Genomic DNA, 23,289 nt, shown 5'->3' with positions numbered 1-23,289 from the left:
CTTTGGCAGCACAGCACAAAAATAATTTACTGACCGATTAGGGCCCATCTCCCACCAACATATATATATAAATATTCTGGTGAAATAAGCACGTTTTTATTCGCTGGAGTAGAGATGGTATGTGCTACTATGGTGGTTCATAAGCACACATTAAAAAAAACCCCTACTTTTAGTATGAATTAGGTGAACGCTCAACCATCTCTGCAGCTCACAGAGGAAAACTATCCTCTACCTACATTACAAATAATGGTGAAGTCTAGGATTCCACCCGACTGAAAAACACACCACAAAACAGTAAAGCTCTCTAACATGTTATTTATACACTGTATATACTGACTATAGAAGGAACTGAAATTATTTTCACTAGCGACATATGTGTAATTTAATATCACAGTGAAAACGAGAAGTAGCTGGACCACCTGGGATAAACTCCAAGCAGTGCTAATTTTTCAAGTTTTGCACATAAAAAAGTGGGAGCAAAGCAGAGCTCTTGCCGCATCTCTGCAACGATTACAGCAGTATTTTCTGGAGGAAAGGATGAAAAACCAAAACTATGCGTGGGGAAAAAAAAAAGTGAGCAGAGGAAAAACAAACCCTCCCCCGCTACCCAGCTACCAAACTTCTCTTGAATGGATCCGTTTCTTAACCCAGCCTTAAAGAAAACAGCTGTGCGTACAGCGTGTCTGTAAAGAGTCACAAGACACCCTACATTTCATATTTCTTCACCTGCTCTTGCTCTGCGTAATGCTGTCCCTGGGATCTCACACCTCATCAGCTCCTTCTCTGCTCAGAACAAGGTCATAATGCACTGACCTTGTATTCTGCAAAACCAAAAGCATCCCATAGCTTGCTGTTGAATTTTTATCCTTGAAAACTCCAGACTAGGGGAAGGCATTGAGAGTGCATGACTCCTACTGACCTTTAGAGAAACTTCCCCCATATCACTGCCTCTTGCACTGAAAATAGAGAGTCATTCTCCCCGGCTGATTTATGTTTCCCACTGCAAACACAGCAGATGCATCCCAGGCTCCTGAAGAACAGGCCTGAAGAGTGCAATAAACTTTCCAGGCATGGCATCCACGGGCTCAGAAGGGCTCCTCTCCCTGAGCAGGGTCTGCAGCATGCCAGCATCCTCATGTCCTTTTGGAAAGCAAAGGACACAGTAGGCCAGTTTTGGTCTCCATTTATCTCCTACTCTGAATTTACACCTCGGTGAAAAGGAAGGTTTGTGAAGGGTTCCTGTGTTACCGTTTCTCCTATAGCTTGTGCAGCAGCGTGGTTTGGATCGAGGGTCCCCAGTGCTGCGTAGCATCAGATGTGACGGCAGGCTGCGAGCGGAGACACAGGAGAGACCTGAAGCATAAGCCAAGAGATACCGGAGAGCTGTAGGAGAGGAGCAAGGTGACGGTAATTCGGGCTGTAAACCAGTGACTATAACTCATGCAGCAGCACGCGGGTCACCTCCATGCGCCAGCAGAGCCGATCCCTCTTTTCCCAGGCACGGGGATGGGAGATGCCGTCTGCTTCAGCTGTTCCTCCTGGGGCCCTTAAAGGCTGAGTTGTTTCTCACTGGTTCCTCTTACAGCCCTTTGCTACAGAACTGGTTTCCTGAACAGTCACTAGGATACGGTTTGCCAGCAATACATCCGTATAAAACAAAGTTCAGCACAGCGTACGTAAATAACTACCATTACAATCCCACCGTAGTACCCAAATGCTGTGTAAGTGAAAGGCTATTTCCATAAAAGCCTTCGAGTTAGACGCATATTTTCCCATTAACAATTTGCCATTAGTCTCGGATCTTAACAACTCAGAAAGCTGATGCAGATGGCCCAGAGCGCACACACCAGGAGACCCTGTGTCTGGCAGGGTCTCCCCACTCAGGTGCCTCAGAACACCATGGAGGGGCTCCCGAGTCAGCACATTCGGAAAGGTGAGCTCTGCACCCCTGACCCTGGGACAGGACACTTCTTAGACACTGCCTTTGCCATGTTAACAGAGAAATGTGGCCACCCAACCCGATGCTCTGTGTGACACAGGCAAGCTGGGTCTGGTGATAAGCCAGATATTTCAGTCCCAGCCCATCTCCATTTGAAAAAAAAAAATAATAAAAAAATCCTGTTCATGACTTTACATTCATAAATACTCTCACAATGTCAAGGGATGGGGGGTTTTCATCAATTCATTAGATCTGCTCCCATGAATTATTTATATGCAGTGCTAAAAATGGTTCTGAAACATTACAAGAATTCAATATCAGTTTTCACAGTGGGATTTCATCATTTTAGCACTGGAGCATAATAGCCTAATGCAATACTAATACGATATGGTGCTAATAGGGTACAATGAGAGTTCTCTCTAATATGCAAACATTTCCATGTTGCATTATTATTTCTTTTAAGTTAATATGATATGGTGATAATATGATGAAATGAATTAGTTTCATATCATTGTTTGCATGAGTTGCGCATATTAAAAGAATATTTCCCCCCCTCCCCTTGAATTCACTTGGAATGAGCTTGAAAATTTACCCTGTAGTTATTCTTATGCTAATGAGGCTGTTTAGTAGGAAACACTCCCGCTGTTGCTTAGCCAGCTGAAGAAAGAATAGGCGCGTGTCACCTCTTGCTGGAATAAGAATTTTCCTGGCCTGCTTTGAAAGCCTCTGTCCTAAACATGTTTGCTTTAACATTTCCCACTGGCTCATAGATTCATTGCATATTTATGACAAATTCCCTGGTCAATATTTATCAGGAGCACTTCTACATCGGCGGACACGTCTTTCCGGGGAAAGGGAAGGGGAGTCACAGGCCAGCGGCCCCGGCGAACACCGACTGGTGACCGCCAGTCAGAAATGGCTTTTCTGGTCTGGGGTCTGGCACGTGCTGGGAAGAGCTAGATGGCAACCCGTACCCAAGCTCCAGGGTCCATCTCAGCCCTCTCCTCCCGGTGTTGTGACATTTTGCCAAAGCCTGTGCTGTGCATGCATCGATGCAAAAGGCCAGGCTGGTGGGAAGGTTTTATTCTCTGCCCCCTAAAGCAGAACATCCATCAGCCTTGGAGAGAAATCCTTTCTGCTCTCCCTGGAAATGACCCCTGTTCCCTGGTGGGTCAGACTGACGTGAGGACCCCTTCGTTTCCCTGCTGTGGCAGCAGCCCTGTGGGGAAAGCACATGAGATTGTCCTGGACGTCCTACAGCTGCTTTGGCACCCCATGCGGGACAGGAGCTCCAGGGCCGGGGGCAGCCAAAAAGCCCTGTCCTGATCCTCTGCAAGCATCTTTCTACTACACTTCAATGTGCAAACTGGAATGGCTGTAATGGGACTTTGGCCCTTTTCAGAGGGACTCCCAGGACTTGCTGTACTCGGTAATAAATGGGTACTGAGACATTGAGGTTTTCTATTTGTGGATGGTGTGGGATTCCCACGCAGGATGATGCAGGAGGACACTGGTAACAGCTAACGTTAACCTCTGGCTACTCTCTCCCTGACTTCCCTACGGAGCGGGAGAACGTCCCACACGAGGTGGCTGAGGGCGACATCCTGACCTTCCTGCTTTAACCTTGTGACCTGACCCCCACTTTAACCTCATGCAGATCCAGGAATCACCTTCAAACCCCAGCAAATCCAGCTTGACTGAATCTGAATTCAGGCTCTATGACCTTTAATTCACATGAAGTTACTCAGGAAAATTTTACACATGAGGTTAACAGCACACGTACAACACTGAAAACTTCCCCAAATGTTACAGGGGTTTAAAATGTCATAAATAAAAGAGTCCAAAGTTTTTTTAATTATCAGATTTCCAAAGCTACTCTACATAATTCCCTGTATAATCCAATCTTAAACTCAGAAGACACTCATGCAGATGACATTTCCTCTCTGTTTTGAATAGGGATTATTTTATAAGAGGATATAGAACCTGGAAATATTTCAATAGGTCTGATATTTAAAGCATATTTAATAGCATTTATGTTTTAATCTTCTTACTGACTAAACTTTAAAGGGAGCTGCAAGGAATTCAACAGTAAAAAAAAAATAATTAGACATTAGTTAATAACATAACATGCCTAGGTAATGGGTCAGTTGACTCACAAACAGGACTGAAACGGGAATGATTGTCAGGGCACCCCAGCACCCTGGTTTCTGCTCTCTGGGAGTACAGAGTCGCATTGCTCACATCTTCCCAACATTTTGAAAGGTTTCTGCTGCTTATGGACTTTGGCTTCACTGTTTGGCAGCAGGGTGATCTGAAAGCAGTGAGCCAAATTCACCACATTCCTTAAAAATGAGCAGATTAAAGGGGTCTTTGCCAGGCAGAGAGCAGAGGCGGCTGAATAATTCTCATACCTTCCATTCTGCGCTTTCTAGCCTGAACGCAATGTGGCGGCGCCCAAGATCTCTCAGGGATGACTATTCACATTAACTAAATCTCACAGAAAATTATACAAAAAAACCACAAAAAACCCCCCAAAAATCCCCCAAACCTGTTGGTTTTCTGAAGTCTGGAGTTTTAGAAACAAACTCCACTTTTTAATTGTGCAAGTTGAGCCCCGCTGCCTTGGTGCTGCTGAGAGCTGGGCACGCAACTGCTGTCAGGTGGCTGCGAGTTACAGCTGGTGCTGGTGCTCGGCTCCCTGAACTTTACACGTACTCACTTGCTGCTTCAGTCCTGAAAGAGCCTGCAGACGGCTCCCTGCTCGTTTTTCTTCTCACACTCTGCCTAACCCCAGGAGCAAGGAGCTACTTCATTAGAAGTAAAGGTATTAATTAGCAGTGAACCTGTTTAACCCACATGCTCTTTCACGCAGTTTCATAATGAATCCCAAACAACCTCGGGTTGTAACATGACTACTATTTTCCTAGATTAGAGCAGATACTAGTTCTCTTGAAATCAGAGGCAATGGTCTAGCAAACACCTTTTTCCGAGGGGCCCATACGTTGGAGCCTGGTGCAACTTCCCCATGAAGGGCTGGGTGCACTCTGGAGTAAGAAATACCACATAGGGGACTTACAGCTTTCTGAAGCTGTGCTCTAAGCCAGTATCAGAAGGGAGGAAGAAGGGAGTAGCGATAACCTGCAAATAAAACCCATTTGCCCTGTTTCCAGCATTACTGTCCACATCTCTCCCAGCTTCTCTCAAAGAATCACTTGCATCAGTGAGGTCTTACTTAAATTAAGAAAACAGGGCAGGTTTCTAGAGCTACCCACCAACGTGTGCTCCCCACTGTAACTCCAAGGAGAGTGCTGTGTCTGCTGGAGGCCAGGCGCGTGGTGCTAGCTGCCATATGCATGGCATGACCCCAGGTGTGGAGCACACCTCCTGGAGAACCTCATGCCTTGGCACCCCAGCCATGGAGCTGCAGCTCTGCAAGCACCATGTGGGGACCACAGCAGCAGAAGCCTCATCGGTCAGGAGGTACAGGAACATCTTTATCAAGTGACAGCTCTTTAACCCCGTTGTACAGCCATAGCTGATTTCATTTATTTCACTGAACAAGACCCGGTGTGGCCATGGGTGGGCACCAGCTTTAAGCTCTTGGTGTCTGATAAAGGAAACTCTTACTGGTGTGCCAGGACTCACGCGTGGCTGCCTGAGGAGTAACCTCAGGCTGACCATCATAAAGCCCAAATTAGAAAGGACACATTTTAAAGACTTGGATGCATACTTATTTCTACACTAAAAGAACTGATTTTGCAAAACTTTCCTGTGTGATCAAGCCAAATTGACATGATTACTTTTAGCTGTCAGTGGGAACAAATAGGTCTTATACAACTTAAGCACAGTAATCCTGGCCATTATTTTACTCGGAAAAAATCAAAGATTTCGTAGTGTTACCATTACTATTGCTCTGTTACTTGTGGAAAACAATTCCAGCTATCAGGAAATAATTATGAACAAAGCCCAGTTAATTATACAAGACATCTCAGCTGCCCTAATTAAGGATCAGTTCAATACTGTTCACTTGGTAATTTTTTTTTTAATTGTGAATAGATTTAGTGGAAGCCTGGCTGATAAACAAATAATGAGATTGGTGGTCCAGAAGGAATCTGATTAATAAAATTATTCACCAATTATTTATTTCCTCTGGCTTATATCATTCTTCCTTCTGCATTATAACAGGAATGGAAGAATAGGGATTGCACTGATTGGTTTCGATGCCAATGTCCCCTCCTGTCACAAGCATCCCACAGTCCCAAGCCTGAGTGTTAAAGCTTTATTCATTCAACCACGATAAAATGGGGGAACAATTCAAAGTCAAGAAAACATTAAGTCCCTGATGCAGCAAAAAGTCACATGCAGGTGGATTCCTGGATCCATACAAGGCTTGCTGACTTTGCTGCAAGTACTCACCATGCATAACTGCAACGTTGGTGGACTTTTTGCTCAAACAAGAGAAAATGGTCAGGGCTGGAAAAAACAAAGAGACAAGTTGGAGCTCCAGTCCCACAGCAGACGTCCTCACCATTTCCCCAGTAGAATTTACACAGGGCCTGTTGACCTTCCCAGGTGTAGAAACCCAAGCCTAGAAATGGGATCACAAGCAGAAGAAATTGAGACCTACTGCCACAGTTACTGAAATCAGCCCCGAAAGGTTCCCAGAGGATGTCATCAGAGCCACGGCCCGAGGGGAGAGCAGGCACACGGACCATCCACACAGGCAGGGTGGGAGGGGAGACACCGGGGGTGACACGGGCAGAAGGAGGAAGAGTCTCTGGTTTGAAATGCCTGCAGCTGAGTACCAGCAAATCCTTGTGTGCTAACACCAGATCAACGATGGATGACTGCAGTTTAAGTAGGAAAACAACTTTACATATGTTTTAAACTACAGTCTGCTAGCCTCATATTTTAATATGAAACTGAAGCAATTTACTTCCTTTTTAACAGATTATAGAAGGAACTCAGGCATAATGTTTCTACCCGTGTATGATCGATACCTTTAACACACTTATAAATTATTAATATTCTGCTCACAAAATTAACCACCTCTGAAGAGGCATAATTGCTCAATACAGCTCAAAAGAAAAAACATTTAAGGAAGTAAAATGTTCCTTTGCGTTTTTAGAAGTTTCTAGTAGCTTTCTAGTAGAGCTGAAAAGCTACACTGTTTATTATTCAATGTAGTATATTAATTGTAATTTAATTATTAATTTTTCTTCCTTCTGTGGCACCATAAAGGGACTTGGCATATGACTGTTTAATCAGTCAAAAGTCCATACCATGAGGACTCTCATTACATTCCTCCTAGAAATGAATCTCTTTTCCAGACGGGAAGGCTTTGGGTAAGAGGAAGGGGCTGAGCTGATTTAGAAGTTAGCATAAGTCAATATTATTCAGGATTGGTGCATGCAACATTACACAATATTCCCAGTGCTAACACCACGGTGCTCCTGCTGACATCTCTTCACCAATATTCTTGACAAGTATCTTAAAGAGGACATACATCTTACCGCTAATTAATATCATGTGCTATATTCACTTAGCTGCATTTCATTAGCTGAATTATCAAATTAAATAATAATCTTCCAAAATGTGTCTCATTTTTACAACTTGTGTCTCATTTTCTGAATGAAGAGGAAATACAGAGATCTCAAATCTCTGCTTAGGGACCATGAACTTTCAGCGTAGCCCTGAATCTTTCTTTTTCCAAGTCCCATTCAATGTGTTCTAATAAGTTTGAATTAGGATATCTCGGCAAAAAATGACAGTTAGTATCAAACTGTAAAGCTGATGCATTTCTTCAAAAATTTAAACTAACAGAGAGAAAATGCGCTCCCATAGAGAGATCAGTGGCTTAGAGCATCGCTTTGTATCTCAGAGGCTCAAGTGATATCCCAGGCAGTGCTAGGAGGATTACGGGGCTCTCCTTTCTGTGTTGTAGCTCTCTGAGAGAAAGAGGACTGGTGAGGGGCAGATCCACTCATACAACTCATCCTTGATTTAATGAACTGGCTTGATAAATGTATTCTTATCTAACCAAAAGGTGAATTATTTGATCAAATATTTTCAAGACAAATTTGTTATGTCTGTGCTTAACAAAGGCCTGAGATAACATGGCTCAGCACTGGCAAAACCAAAACAAAACAAAGAAAATCTCACTTGGTCATCATTCTGCATGTCATCTCTAAGCATATAGAGGAAAAGAAGGTAATCAGGAATGGTCAACATGAATTAGTCACCAAGGGGAAATCATGCTTGACCAATCTGATAGCCTTCTACAATGGAATGACTGGCTGGGTAGATGCAGGGAGAGCAGTGGACGTTGTCTATCTTGACTTTAGCAAGGCTTTTGACACTGTCTTCCATAACATCCTCATAAGTAAGCTTAGGAAGCGTGGGTTAGATGAGTGGCCAGTGAGGTGGATTGAGAACGGGCTGAACGGCAGAGCTCAGAGGGTTGTGATCAGCAACGCAGAGTCTAGTTGGAGGCCTGTAGCTAGTGGTGTTTCCCAGGGGTCAGTGCTGAGTCTGGTCTTGTTCAACATATTCATCAATGTCCTGCATGAGGCGTCAGAGTGTACCCTCAGCAAGTTTGCTGGTGACACAAAACTGGGAGGAGTGTCTGACACACCAGGAGGCTGTGCAGCCATTCAGCAAGACCTGGACAGGCTGCAGAGTTGGGCAGAGAGTAACCTAATGATGTTCCACAAGGGCAAGTGCAGGGTCCTGCACCTAGGGAGGAATAACCCCATGCACCAGTACAAGTTAGGGGTTGACCTGCTGGGAAGCAGCTCTGCAGAGAGGGACCTGGGAGTCCTGGTGGGCAAGTTGGCCATGAGCCAGCAATGTGCCCTTGTAGCCAAGAAGGCCAATGGCATCCTGGGGTGCATTAAAAAGAATTTGGCCAGCAGGTCGAGGGAGGTCATCCTCCCCCTCTACTCTGCCCTGGTGAGACCACATCTGGAGTACTGTGTCCAGTTCTGGGCGCCCCAGCTTAGGAAAGACAGAGACAATACAGCAGAAGGCTGTGAAGATGATCAGGGGACAAGAGCTTCTCTCTTATGAGATAAGGCTGAGAGGACTGGGTCTGTTTAGCCTGGAGAAGAGAAGACAGAGGGGATCTCATCAATGCTTACCAATATCTAAGGGCAGGTGTCAAGAGGATGGGGCCAGACTCTTTTCAGTGGTGCCCAGCAACAGAACGAGGGCCAACAGGCACAAACTGGAACACAGGAAATTCCATCTGAACATGAGGAAAAACTTTACTTTGAGGGTAGCAGAGCACTGGAACAGGCTGCCCAGAGAGGTGGTGGAGTCTCCGTCTCTGGAGATATTCAAAGCCCGCTCGGATGCACTCCTGTCCAACCTGCTCTAGGTGAACCTGCTTTTGCATTGAATTAGCAGGGGCCTTATGTCCATCTCCATAATCATGTTAACACCTTCGCCGCAGCTACCCTGATTGGAGAATTTAATGGAAACTTCTCAGGCGTGAAGCACAAACTTTCAACTCTGAAACTGATCTTTCCCATCAAGACCATGCCTGCAGCCATGGGGGAGGTGTCATTCCTGTGAAGAGAGCTTTCAAACCATAGGTGCTCGTGCCAGCTACACGGACTTTTTTTTTGAGGGGGGCGGGGGTGGGAACGAGGGGGTGATGGATTTTTTTTTTTAAATCAGAAGTACCAGAAAGATTTGAAACTACGAGACCACAAAACTATTTCCAGATTTTTCCATTACCTACTACAAACCAGCCTTAAAGAGAGACACTTTCTCTACCTTTCATGGATCCTTTGAGCTTCTCCATATTTCCTTAGCTTTGCCAATGCTGTGAAATCTTTGAGCAGCATTGTTTCAACACGTTCTCTGGCTTTTGACAATCATTTCCTTAAAAGGCATGAACATATATCTGAAAACAAATGCTGGATTTCAGCAACCTCTTGTGTAGCCTAGTAAAATAGCAGGAAGAATAGCATATAATTTACCAGATTGACTTCTCCAACTCAAATATGTTCACAACCTTCATCATAACAAATTTCAATAGATGTTGTAATGTTATAGTGTGTAAACTTATGCATTTCTTTTTTCAAAGTATAGGGGCAGAATAAGTAGTTGTCAGCCAGACAGTCCAGGCAGACTTACAAGCAACTTGTGTGAATGCTAAGAAAGTAGCTGTCTTTATACAATTAAAGTTCAAGGTTGCATCTATAATAGGCTTTTCAGCTGCATTTGAAAGTAGATTTAAGTTGTTACTCACCCCTAACCTTGTTAGAGATTCATGGTGTCGAGTATGTAAAGCAGAACAGACTGAAAGGTTTGTAATACATTTACTGAAGGAAGAGAGTCTTGTAGCTAGAGAGAATATTGCGCAGGGAAACTACAGGGGTTTGGAAAAGCTGCGTTCTGTGAGGGGTACGTTTCTCTTGCACCATCTGAATTCTTCTTAAGAGAGAATTGTTTAGAGGTAGTCATGGTCATTTACCCGTTTTATAAAGATGTTTCTTTTCCATGCAGACAAGAAATTAAGCAGGGAGCTGAATTCAGATAGTTTTAAAAAAAAAGCTGTGATTACCAACTGGTGTTCTTCGTAACAGCCTCTGGGCCCAGAAATGCAGCAAATTCTTCCAGGCATCTTTGGGAGCTCCTGTGGAATAGCGATATGATTGGAGTTGTTTTTACTTTGATTACAGGATGTTTCTCACGCTGTTCTTCAAATAGAAAATGATGTGGGAGCTCTAAGTGAAGAGAATAGAGTGATCAAGATCCCGCTCTGTTTCAGGACTTAGAGAAAAGAAGGTAGAAAAGAGGAAAAGCAGGAGGGAAAAGGGAAATGCCAGCAGGCCAGCCTAGTCATTTAGAGTGGCACAAAGAAAACAAGAAAAAGAGAAAGAGGGTCTTGAATGGGTAATATTAAGTAATGGCATAATGTCCAAATATTTGCAATGTTTGCTTCCAAGTACCTGGCTAAGTCATGTTTCCCATTACAGAGTAATGCCAGGGCATCACCCCGTGATTCAGCCGCGGTCCTCTCTGGCTCTTTTCACTGATGAAACATTTCTGTGGCAGCTCCGCAAATTCCACTGCCCAAGTCTTCACTTCCAGGAGAGGCTGAAATGGCATCTCTTGAAATTTGCAAAATGTCATTTAAAAAGTACACTTCACTCTACTCTGCTCTTTTCACTTAGAGAATCTGAAAAGGGATGGAGATATTTAAATCTCCTAAAGGGCTATTCTCACAACATTTTCAAGAAAGTCAAGAATTTGAAAATTCTGCTACACCTGTGTACGTTTTGCACTGTAACCATCACACGTCTTTTAAGCACTTCCAAAGCTCTTGAGTACTTTGTGACCACAAGGCTTGATAAGCCTCCTGGATGCTTATCTTTTGAAAGCAAGAGGTCAAACCTTTGGAGAGTCACTTCTTCCTAAAGAAGCTTCTGTCTCACATATCATAGACCTGACATAGCCTGTCAGACGTGAGTTCACCGAAGAAGCCTTGTAGCTGTAAGTACATTGGTGATATACAATGTTATCACCACAAACTGGTATTTGACTGCAACCCTTCTTCCCTTCTTGACCTATGAATTTCACCACAAAGAATTTGGGTTTATATATATATATATATATATATATATGCGTGTGTGTGTGTGTGTGTGTGTGTGTGCACGCGCGCGTATGAGGTTACAGGTTCCTGAATTCATAAACTGTGAACTATATTAAATACACTGAAAATTGACTGATGATGAGTGCTGCTCTTCTAGGCTAATTTCTCTTCTAAACCACGATATGAAAATTCCAGCTAATGGGCTCGTGACAAGACTAAACAGGGGTAATAGCAGACTTAATCAAGAAAACAAATGGGATTCATTAAAAGCTGGCACTTGGCGGATAATCTTTGGAGAGTTCTCACCTCAATCTACATGTCCCCATCAAAAAGAAAAAAAAAATTAGAAATTTTCAGCTGTTTTTATCTCAGGCTGTTGAGCCAATTCAGGGGAAATTCGTAGTGGAAAAACATTAGCCACAATTTGCTTCAAACTCCCTGTTCCACGTTTTAGAAGACGTATCATCTTTCCCACTCTTCTTATACTCTTTATGACAGTATTCATGATTAACTAGAACTTTCTTCTCACAATTGAGAGGAAAATTAGCTATAGTTTTCCCATCTACCTGTAAAAGGTAGCTTAAGACGATATTGCAGTACTAAAAGCATTGCTTGGCAAATACTACTAAGCAAATACATATACAGATCTTTAAATATGTATGCATTATATAAAAAGTCTATAAAGCCTATATGTTTATATATAGGCTGAGTACAGAGACATCCACACACCTACCCTGCATTGTGCACTTTTGCAAGCTGAAAGGCTAGAAATGGAAGCCAAATGCTGTTCCAAGTTTCCGAAATACTTTAGCTACACTGAATGAAGCCAACTCCCTAAATATAAACATCTTCAAAATTCAGTTTCAGTTCTGCAGTTCAGCCTCCCATAAAAAGGAAGAAGACTTAGAATGTTATTATCACTCTTCTCCAGCAGCTATTATCTCGTTAAAATATGCATAAAGTCACCAAATGAGCAGATAACTCCTCCAAATCAGTAATGAAATATTTCTTTAGTCAATATCACGTTATCAAAAAAAAAAAAAAAAGTGGTAAAACAACAAGAAATATATGTCCAGCCTTGATCTACTTTGAATTTAAGAGCAAGAAAAAAAATAAAGTTTTTTCACTTCTAGAAATGCATGTCATTTACCATCCCCAAAATCTATGTAACCTACCTGAGTTCTCTAGGGGCCAAATGAAGACCTCACTGATGCCAGTGGAAAGACTTTTGATGGTTTTTTGGTACATTTGGGATCAGGAATTGTTAGGTATATTCCATCTGTTCTGTAATTTTCCCTCCTCGCAGAGACACTTTGCCTTTTGCTAACATCTCAAGTACCACTGTTAAAAGACAGGATTACCTAACTTCTCTTTTCTGCACTTGCAGAAAACCCAACTCCTGGTTTATTTACTGTCATTTGGTTCACTAATACCTTTTTCTGCAAAAGCTTATTTACTCTCGCTACCACCTCCTAATTACTTTCGGGAAGTCATATTGTTTTCTCATCGTGTTCTTCTAGCTCTCTTCTGAGCAAGGCATATTTTCTGTTAAAGTGTCCAAATTCTTTTCAGGTGGCTGCACCCACTGCAGCCTGTGGCCTTACACAATGTCTAAATTTGCTAAGGCAATTTGAGCATTATCTGATTGCTAATTAATGTCCTATAATAATTCTGACCTTTAAAAATTGTCTTCCAGCAGTGCTGTTTCAGAGGCCTGCTGTGCGTATGCTTTCTCTCTCTTTTTGGTGAAATTTTTCCACCTACGACTTCTGCTGTCAGAGAAGTCCCAGCTCACTTAAGCGTTGCTGACGGAGATTGGAAATAGCCCTGGCTAGCATTTTGAAGTTTGGTTCGAGGGTTATTTTTTTTTTTCTCCTCTGTTTTCTTTTAAGGCTTGATTATCTCAGTTACTCTTGCAGAAAACCTTCAGAGAGGAGCTCTTTGCAGTGTCAGAGCGTGCTGCAAGCTGGCTGCTTGACAAGCCACGTGCACGCACAAGTCCTCTCCCTCCAACTCAGCAGGTGCAAACATGTGTGCATCAAGAGCAGAAAAAGTAATGACCACCTGAAGGCTGTGGGTGAGCGACACAGAGTCCGTGCTGGAGTTCATTTGGTGCAAGAGAACCACCATGAACATCCCCACTTTCAGGGATGGCCTTGAGGCACAAATTCAGGAGACATCTATGGGACATACACAGGTCTCCAACTCCAAGAGACAACCCTTCTGCTTCATGTGACCACATACATAATCCTTCTGCAGATTCTGTTATTCACTCTCCATCTAGCCGGTGTCCTTCCCTGATGAATATTAACAATAGGGGGATGGCTGTAAAAGGCTTATTGCTTGAAAATAAAATGAGTAACGTCCCTTGCAGTAGAGTCATTTGTGAGGTACAGGTGTGCGTGCAACAGCTCATGCTCCTGTAATCACCAAGATATCTGACAACATAACCAGCCTTATTAGGAACCTTTTTCGATTTTTGAGCTTAATCCAGAAAGGGGAGACAACGTGCCAAGTCAGAAACCACCATAACAGTGCTCGCTGTGACCCCAGCTCGGAGGGAAGGCTGCGTTTACATCTTACTTTCCCTTCTCAACACTCTGAAAAAGGGGGTCCAGAATAATAAGCTGCCTTTCTCGGGAGGTTTTGTACGTAGCCCCTTTAGTTGGCTGCTGAACCCCACACAGGACACACAGATTTACCTCACCGCTATTTTACGCAGGGGGAAAACTGAATAGAAGAAGTGACTTACGGAGGTTAGGAAGAGCTCATGTTTCGGAGCTGGGAGATGGCAGCAGACATTGTGTCACTGTGCCCTGAGGCAGACCCAGAGATGACACTAGCACATGGCCTCTCGCCATGGGCCAGCAGCAGTGCTGGCCACTGACCAGGAAGCTGCTGGCAACCGTCAGGTCCTTTTGTGCCCAGCAGACAACATTTCCCCTTATAATCACCAGCTGTGCTGAGGCATTTCCAAGCAACAGAACAGCTGGAGCTAATGTTTTCACATATTGCAAAAAAGAAGAGGGTAAGACCAGCATAAGAGACAAAGATATCTGCAGGGGAAAATGGCTGCTTAGGAAAAAACTGTGACAAGTTATCATCCTAGTGACGAAGTTTCATATGCATTTATGTTGTCAAGGTCATGAATTTGGAAAGAGGTGCAAACTTTGTTTGCTACAAAACTAATAGCAGAGATTATTTTTTTTCTAAGACCTCCAAAACCACAGTAAGGACTTTCTTGTAGTCCTGTAAAGCCACCTTTTATGAACCCAACATCAGGGATTTGCTGTTACGCAGTTTCAAAGACAGTGGGGATTTTCAAGCGTTTTGCTCGTCACACCACCAGCACTCAGTGAATTATCTGAGACATGTTTTGCGGCTGTCAGAAATCTGTACCCATATGACACAGCACAAAACAGAAAAAGCTGTCCATAACAGAGCAGCTACAATGGTATTCACCTGAAAACAGAGAGGGCATATGAGTAAACAGACAAATATTCCAAAACATGCCACTGGAAAAGACAGCAAAGGATGTTGGCCCTTTCTGTAGTTTCACTGAGGATTTCAACACGTTATCGAAGCTTAAGGAACAGAAATAGTCCCTTGTTACTCGCAAGGTACTTCTACATTTTTGTTACCGATCATGAACACAGTTATCTAAACCCACAATGAGCGAGAACATGCATACACATGGCACACATCAAACATTACCTGGACAGCTTTCACAGCTTTGGGTTTTGTAAAGACTTTCTTTCTTCAGAATTCTTTACTATAGAAGCAAAATGCCTCTATCAGGCAAAGCCAATAAACCTCATCATCAAGATACAGCATGGGAAAAAAATCTTGTCACAGAAATAGAAAGATAGAAAATATGGTACTGACAGAGAGAGATTGTGTTGGGCGAAAGTACCTTGGCCTGATTTGGACAGATACACAAGAGGTATTTTATCCCATTACATCGATGCGGAGCGCAGCATGCTCAGGAGGAAGAGCAGAGAGCGTTAACTGCAGCACTCGCCCACTGAATGTGATCGAACCTCTGGTAATCAGACACTTGTGGCTGTTCACCCGCTCCGTGAGACAAAGCAAATAAGTAAGTGAAACCCGGATAACAGAAAAGCCAAAGCCAGACTCATCCATCTGAGAAACACCAGGAAACAAGAAGATAAAAAGGATGACATTCTGTCTGTGACTGGTGTGTGTCTCCCACCATGTGCTGCCTTTACCAGTGAAAAACCCCCACTGTCACAAACGCCACCCCTTCGTTAGACTCCCAGTTTCTCTCAACTGGTTTCCTGGACGTTCCCATTTTAACCAGTTTACACTACACAGATGCATGGATAGTTGTGAGCCCTAGCTAGCGCTCACAAAGAGGTGCCAGAACAATCAACGAAGGGACTCTACTGCTGTGCAAAGCCGCAGAGTGGGAACGATGAGGAGCGCACTTGGCTCTCAGGAGCTCCTCGTCTAAGGCGCAGGGAGGAGAGCCTGCACAGGTCAACAGGATGACTGAACTGCTGGCTTCATGGAAATCTGACATGACCAGAAGAGAAATCAAGACCAAAGACTGCAGCCAGGTTTGATCATAATTTCTGCTGCTGCTTCTCCATCCTGCAAACAGATTACAGATGGATATGTTAATAACAAACACCTAGACTAACTTGGAGAATGAATGCTGATCCCAGAATCATGAAGAGACTTTCTTCCTTGCTGCTTTGGAAAGAGGTGGGATACGGCATAGACCCGATCCTGCAAAGACTCTTCCATTGATCTCAGGCCTCCCACCTACACAAACAGCCGCATTCACAAACATTTGCAGTTATCAAACAAAAATTTTTAACCTCTAAGCGTGTTGCCTCTGTTCCAAATAAAAGGCTTCAGTAGAACAAAAAAAATAAAAATCAGTACTTGAATATGAATCTTAAAGTTGCTCTGCAGTGTCTTCTTTTTGGGGGGCAGGCTCAGAACGCCAACTAGATACCACTAAGACAAAAGTTGGTGCAGTAGATGATAGTAGTAGATTTGTGGGGGTCGCAAGGTGAAGTGTTTAGCTACATTTTTGCCAGAGCAGGGGAATGGCGAAGTGTTGAAACCTGAAATAAAGGGGACTGAAGCCAATGTGCAGTTATCCAAAAGCCAGAGGTAACCCTTCCGTGTGTCCGTGCCCCGCAGCAGCAGGGTCCCCGGCTGGCGCTCCGCTCCGCACGGGCACCGTGTCGCTCTCAGCAGCAGGTGCCCCTTCGCCTGGCTGTTGAGTTGTCCTTCAGGCGACGATGGCAGACATTGAGCTCTTCCATCAGACTGTTCTCCAGCAAAGTTTTAGTGAATTATTAATCTTGTCTGCCTTCAGTTTTCTACCTTTGGCTCACCTGTTAGCTTAAATAACACACATCCCAAGGCTCCCTTGAGAGCGGAGAGAGGCTGGAAGGAAGCAGACTCCTGCCTGTCTGATGGCTTTGCAAAAACTCCCCCAATTTTCCTGCCTGTAGCTGGGGTGGGAGGGTGAAGAAGGGGAAAGAGATGAAGTTGTCCTTTGACATTTTACATCCAAGCCTTACTGTGATAACCTTTACAGATAATTTTCCCAGCAGGTGTTAGATATTTCTCGTGAGCATTTTGACAGTGAAACATCATTTAGTGTTCCTTATAAAAGTAATTTGTTACAAAAGTTTTTGGAGGGGTGGAACCAAGACAAATTAGCCTCAGGATTTTAGATACAAAGACGACATGTTCTTTTTGTACTAATCCTATTACTGTGGATATCCTTTCTAGCATGTTTGAAAGCAGTTTCACTTGTGCTGAACTTACTGTCATACATTCAAGATGCCCTTTCTCCAACTTTTAGAGAGAGGGAACTGCAAACAATTACCATTAAAAATATTCTAAGGTTCTGCAACCGTTCCTGCCTGTTTCAAAAGATGCTTTTCCAGCAAGATTAAATGGAAAGTTTTTCCAGAGTTTTTTTAAAGTTCAATTCAAATAGTAGAGTTAATTCTACCATGTCATACACAGCAGCATCATGAAGAACAAATACGATATCCTTCTTTTAAAGTTCAACTTGTTGATCTCGGAAGGCTGCAATCTTAAAAAAAGTTGGGGCTGTTTGTTGTTTTTTGGTGGTTTGTTGTTTTTGATGGTTTTATGTTTGGTTGGTTTTTTTTTTTACAAAACAAAAAATGTCATTGAAGAGGCAAACTTGCACACACGTGCAGCCACTGAATCATTCCCCGTGCAAAGCGATGGCCCCAGTGGCTCAGCGTGGCACCCTCTGCCACCCGAGCAGAGCAGCTCTCCTGCAGCTGTTACCAGTGGGCCAGGACAAGCTCAGCTTTTCGGATGACAAACATGTGCTCCGATAGCCACCGAGCTTTTCATCGCCGGGGAGAAAGGCTCAGCCTTGCTCCACACCTGCCCTTCACGCTTGCCCCCTCACTGCCCAGCTTCTCTTTCCCTTCCCTCCTCTTTCTGTTGAACGGGTGCTTTCTCATCGCCCCCTTTCCCATTCCTCCTCTCCGGCCGCGGTCAGGCCAGCGTGCTGCCGTGATGCCCATGCCATGCTTTGCCCCTCCTGCCCCCTGCTTCGAGCCAGAGCTGTGCCGAGCAGCGCAGCCCTGTCCCGGTCAGGGACAGTCCAACGCATTAACAGCTCCTGCCGGGGTGTCCCCTCGCCGGTGCCAGGGAAGTCTGGCAGCACCACTGCAAGGCTGCGGAGCTCCTGAGGTGCTGCTGTACGGTGTTTTGTTTTGTTTTATAATGGCTCCATTTCACACTCTGATGCAGCTGACTTAACCTGCTGTATATCACTTCTCTTAATTAGATTTTGCTCATTATTCCCGAGCACCTCCAAAAGCAGGAGCGTTGCAGCACTGTCAGCCTGCAACCGGTGGAGCAATGCCAGCCGAGGGGAGAAACACCAGTCCGAGGGGAGGAACCCCCAGCCGAGGGGAGAAACACCAGCCGAGGGGAGAAACACCAGCCGAGGGGAGAAACACCAGCCGAGGGGAGGAACCCCCAGCCGACACCTCGCTTGGCTGCGGCTGCCAATGTGGCCGCTCTCTCTGCTAAAGCAGCCCGGGGGGCTGGGATGGCAATCTGCAGCCTCACAAGCTGAAGGATGGAAGCGTGTGTTCCATGCCAAGGAAGGAGAGGTGCAGGGAGAGGCGAGCGCTCGCTGGGCTGTGGGACTTGTGAGTCCCACGGGTCTCCATCCTCATCCCACACGCCGGGTACCCGGCTCCTGCCTCCACCCCCAGCACACCTCCTCCCATCTTTTCCCCCTCCCCGCTCTCCGCTCTGAATATAGGGGAGTATTTTTTAGAGGAGTGAATTATCTGATTCTTATCTGTGACTCCAAGGCCTGTAGGCGCAATATCCAGCTCCTGAAGCCCCTGGACCTGTAGGAATTTATAGCAGCAGATTGACAGTGAGTTTTTTCTGCGGGTTGTTTATATTATTGTAAGCTGCTTAGGAGGAAAGCTTTAACAGAACACTAGATAAAAAGAAAATGGGTTTTAAAACCTCCAGTAACTCTTTTTTCTTAACTTGTTCTTGAACAAAAAATGTGAGCCCTGGGAAAGCACCTGAAGGCACTTTCACAAGGAACTAACACAGAACGCAGCAGAGAGCAATGGGCAAAGCGTCTTCTGCTTGGCTTTTGGCAACAAAAAACCCACTGAAAACCTGGGGGAAGAGCAGGACGCGGGTAGTGAGGTCAGATAACAAACGCTGGCACTCAGGAATGTGAATAAATAAAGGGTCCTTGCTTTTTCTACCAGTAGGATCCCATATCCTGCGGTATTATGTATCTTAATAGCTATTGATTTTTTTCTATATTCTGCCCACAGCCAGAGAGAAATTTTATTCAAATGAAAAACTCACAGACTTGCTGGAAGTTACCATGGGTGAAGGAAAGACAAAGGGTTGGGATACAGAATATTAAACAGAATGTTCCCTTTAGCATTGTTTGGCAAAGAAGGACCACGAGCAACCCTAATGAAAATTATTCAGGCTTAAGGACCCAAACAGAGCACTTGTCTCTCATCTACAGTAACATCAAACTGACACCTTTCTGGGGACAAGTGCATGTCTGCCAGTAACTTAGTACAAGCTTATCTGCAACAGGCTGCCCCTGTTGCAAGAGAGCAGCATGATGAATAAGGAACACAAATTCTCCCAGGTGGTGCCAGATGGCAGCCCGTGCTGATGCCTTCTACCATCATCCTGAGCAGAGGAGTTCAGAGCCCACAAAAATATTCTCTCTGGCTTCCTATCCAGGAGGTGCAACGTAAACATGGGGGCTGCTGTCAGGGAAAGAACAGGATCACTGCTTAGGATTTATGGCAATCCAAGGGAAATGAAACCTTCACATGGAAGAGAACCGTGAATCGAGCTGTGACTCAGCCTGTCCCATTGGATGATACCAAAGAAGAAAGCAATTTGAATAAACAGTTCCAGTCCTGTACAAGTGGAGAACATGTGGACAGGGCAATTTTCTCCTTCCCACTGCTGGCTAATGGGGACAGAACAAGCAGGTTCCCTTTTAAGTGTCTGCCATCAGCCTGGAGGACAAAGGTTTTCTCCAGGCAGGGAGAAGACATCAGTTGGACTGAGTCAAGTCCCAGCAGGAAGTTTCCCTGCAAAACACAGAATTTAAATCAGTTATTTGCATGTCTCATAGCTAAAGGAGATACTAAGAGGGAGAGAGAAAGAGAAACCTGGGAACAGCAGGCAGCTTCCTTGGAAGGGAACTACAAACACAACAGCGAAAGGGCAGCTGAGTTCTTCCGCAAAACATGGTATAAAGCCTGGCAATTCTCAAATGGTAAAAATAATCCAAAGCAAATTCACAACTCATAGCAAATTGAGCAGCAGCAATTCAGAGTGTACTCAATGAGAGTACATTTCTCCAGTATAGTGTCTAATAATTTAGCCTATTAGTTGCTGTATAATAGCAGCCTATTTCCTTATTGGCAGCATGCTTTGATAGTGTGGATAATTAAGATTAGCTAATCAAGCTCTTAGTCATTCTTCTAAGGGAAAAAGACAGGTATGAGATAGCTTTTAGTGCCACCTTGCTAATCCAGGTAATAAGGATGAGTGCTAAACTGACCTGGAACGTTGTGCCAGCAGTGACCATTCTTTGTCCCCGTGCACAAGGCAGCTGAGCTTGTAATTAGAGTGGTCTTTGGGATACCACTGGGCTGAGCTGCAGAGGGGAAGGCCAAGAAGCTGTGGAGAAGCAGAAGTAAGGGAAGACATGTGAAAGGGAACAGGAGCACAAGAGGGATGATGGAGGTGGAGATGCAGGGAGCCAGCGAGGGGCTCAGGCTGGAAAGGGAAAGCTATTGAAAGCTCAGGAGAAGACAAAGCTTTCAGTCCTGCTCTGTTGCCTTGCTCAGCTGGAGAATTGGAGGTCGAGTTTTTAAAGTGTTAAAGCTTGTTTTCCAGGTAGAGACACAAGCAGGCAGAGGACCCTCGAGGAAAGGGAAGTGATCCTGTGATGCCGGAGCCTGGGGCAATGGATGTAGTCCACGAACACAAAATTGAGGTTTGGGGTTGTAGCCCAGCAGGATGTTGGCTATTGCTCCATGCTGATGGACTTCACAGGGATAGTTGAACAGAAGGCTAAAATGCAAGCAGCTGTGTGTTGGCAGCTCATACCGAACGTTTTGATCTCCACAGAAAAAGTAAGTAAACCTCAAAGAGTCATTGATCCCTATCATACTGTCACCCGTCCACTTCAGCTCCATCTATCAGTCCTGCCGTCGGTGTTTGTGAAAGGATGAGAGACCCTTTCCTTCAAAGCGACAGCACAAAAATTGATTCGCTGCTTCTGGCCAGGTGCAAGGTGAAACGGTTGTGTCCTGGGATGAGTATCCTCTCAGGCCCTCTCCAGCATCCGTGATCAAACAGGAGGCATTCGGGGAGTCAGCGGCTGTTTTCCCTGCCTCTGGCCTTGTGGTGTGCGCAAGAGCAAACTTGTGACACCTGTATGGGTACAGACGGCTCTCGGCTGTTTTCAGCGGTGGCCCCAAACAAGGACCTGAAAATAGACTCTGACCTTTTTGATTATACACGGAAAACTTGCCTGCTCTTTTAGCTGCTGCTGTTGAGTTTTCCCAAGCAATCTCTAAACATAAAATAGGAGTGATTTTAAAAGAAAATGGGTTCATCAGGTCAGTGGTAGTGTAATTCTGGAAAGGGTATGAAAGTAAGGAAGTAATGATAATGCACGAATTGAAGGGCTGACATAATTTGCCACGGCTGCATTGAGGTAAGAAATTGTAAATAAAACTTCCTGTCTGACTGGAACATAATGAGTTCCCTACCTTTTAACAGTGCCTGTGAAATAAATTAAAAAAACCCACATACTGCCTTTCTTCTCTTGCCGATAGTATCTATTTATTAAGGAAAAAGGAACAGTGACAGAGAATGCTGTTTCTGCACAACAATACTTGCATTAGCTCCAAAGTCCTGGCTGCTGCCCAGAGATGAAGAAAGAAGGGGGAAAGACACTGGCATGGGAATAAAGTGATCTGAAATTGCCACTGACAGTAAAATAGCGAGAGTGACGGGCAGTAAAGGCTTGTCCCTGCCCTTCTCATAGCCTTTCTTGTGCTGGAAGGAACGGTGATTTTAGGGAGGGAGAGGATATTTGAAGGCAATTATTGTTTCTGTGAAAGACGTATTACTAGTGGTCTTTAACTGCAGCCACTGCTTTTATTACTGCTTAGTGCTTCAGTAAAGGTGTTGTCCTTGCTGCTCTGAAATTTTAGAGTAGACTTGTGAGTGCAGGAAACCCAAGAAAGGGAAGGGAACAGCGGTGAAATAAGAGTGATGTTAATAGGACACCCAATAAAATTGTCCATAGCCAAAAGGGATCAAGCTCAACAACCCCATTAAAGGATGTGCAACAGCTGAGTTTCTGGAATATGCAATAATTAGACAATACTTCTTATAAAACTGCTAGTTGAAGACATCCTTTACCTAGCTGGTGACTCTAATGCATCGCACAAAACTTCTGTGAACAGGGACATGGCTAAAAGCAAGCAAACATGGAAAAAGGGAAAGAAAAAAAAAAAAAAGGCTGATTTTTATCTACACACAACAGGCCTCTGCGTAGTTACTTCTCATTCCCTTAAACCTCACCACAAGCAGGGACCCTATGTCAACTGACTGATCAAGGCCTCTGTGAACTACACACTGAAACGCTTCTATTTCTTATCTAGAGAAGAAAATGGAAACTATGGTAACAGGGACAGACCGGGTAAAGTCCATCAAAGCCTGAGGAGGTAACTCAGGTCTACCTGTGCCCAGAGCCCTTGACCTCTCTGCTAAGGCCCCCAGTCAGAGGGGCACTCCTTGTGACGGTACGTACGGGCGTAAAAAGAACTCTTACATAGCCATAACCCACGGCACCATTATTACTGATTTTCACCTGTGCGGCATTTGGTCTCCTAGTTTGAAGGCATACGCATCCCTGCTTTCGGGATGTAACTCTTAAAAGTATATTTCACTTAACCTGCTATCCAGAAACTGAGTAATCCGAAGCATTGGGATTTTGGTTGGTAATTTTAGCTCAACCTGCTACATTTACCTTAATCTGTGCTTATATGAAACACGTCTGGAAATTGTGCCACTGTTGTAACTTATAACTTCATGTAAAACACATTTAAAATACAGACAACTATTCTGAATTTACTGCTTTTATAGATAAACATCACTTAAAGTTTTGCAGATTTTG

The sequence above is a fragment of the Chroicocephalus ridibundus genome, chromosome 8, assembly GCF_963924245.1.
Source record: "Chroicocephalus ridibundus chromosome 8, bChrRid1.1, whole genome shotgun sequence".
Classification (NCBI taxonomy): Eukaryota; Metazoa; Chordata; class Aves; order Charadriiformes; family Laridae; genus Chroicocephalus; species Chroicocephalus ridibundus.
Note: the sequence above shows the minus strand (reverse complement) of the source record.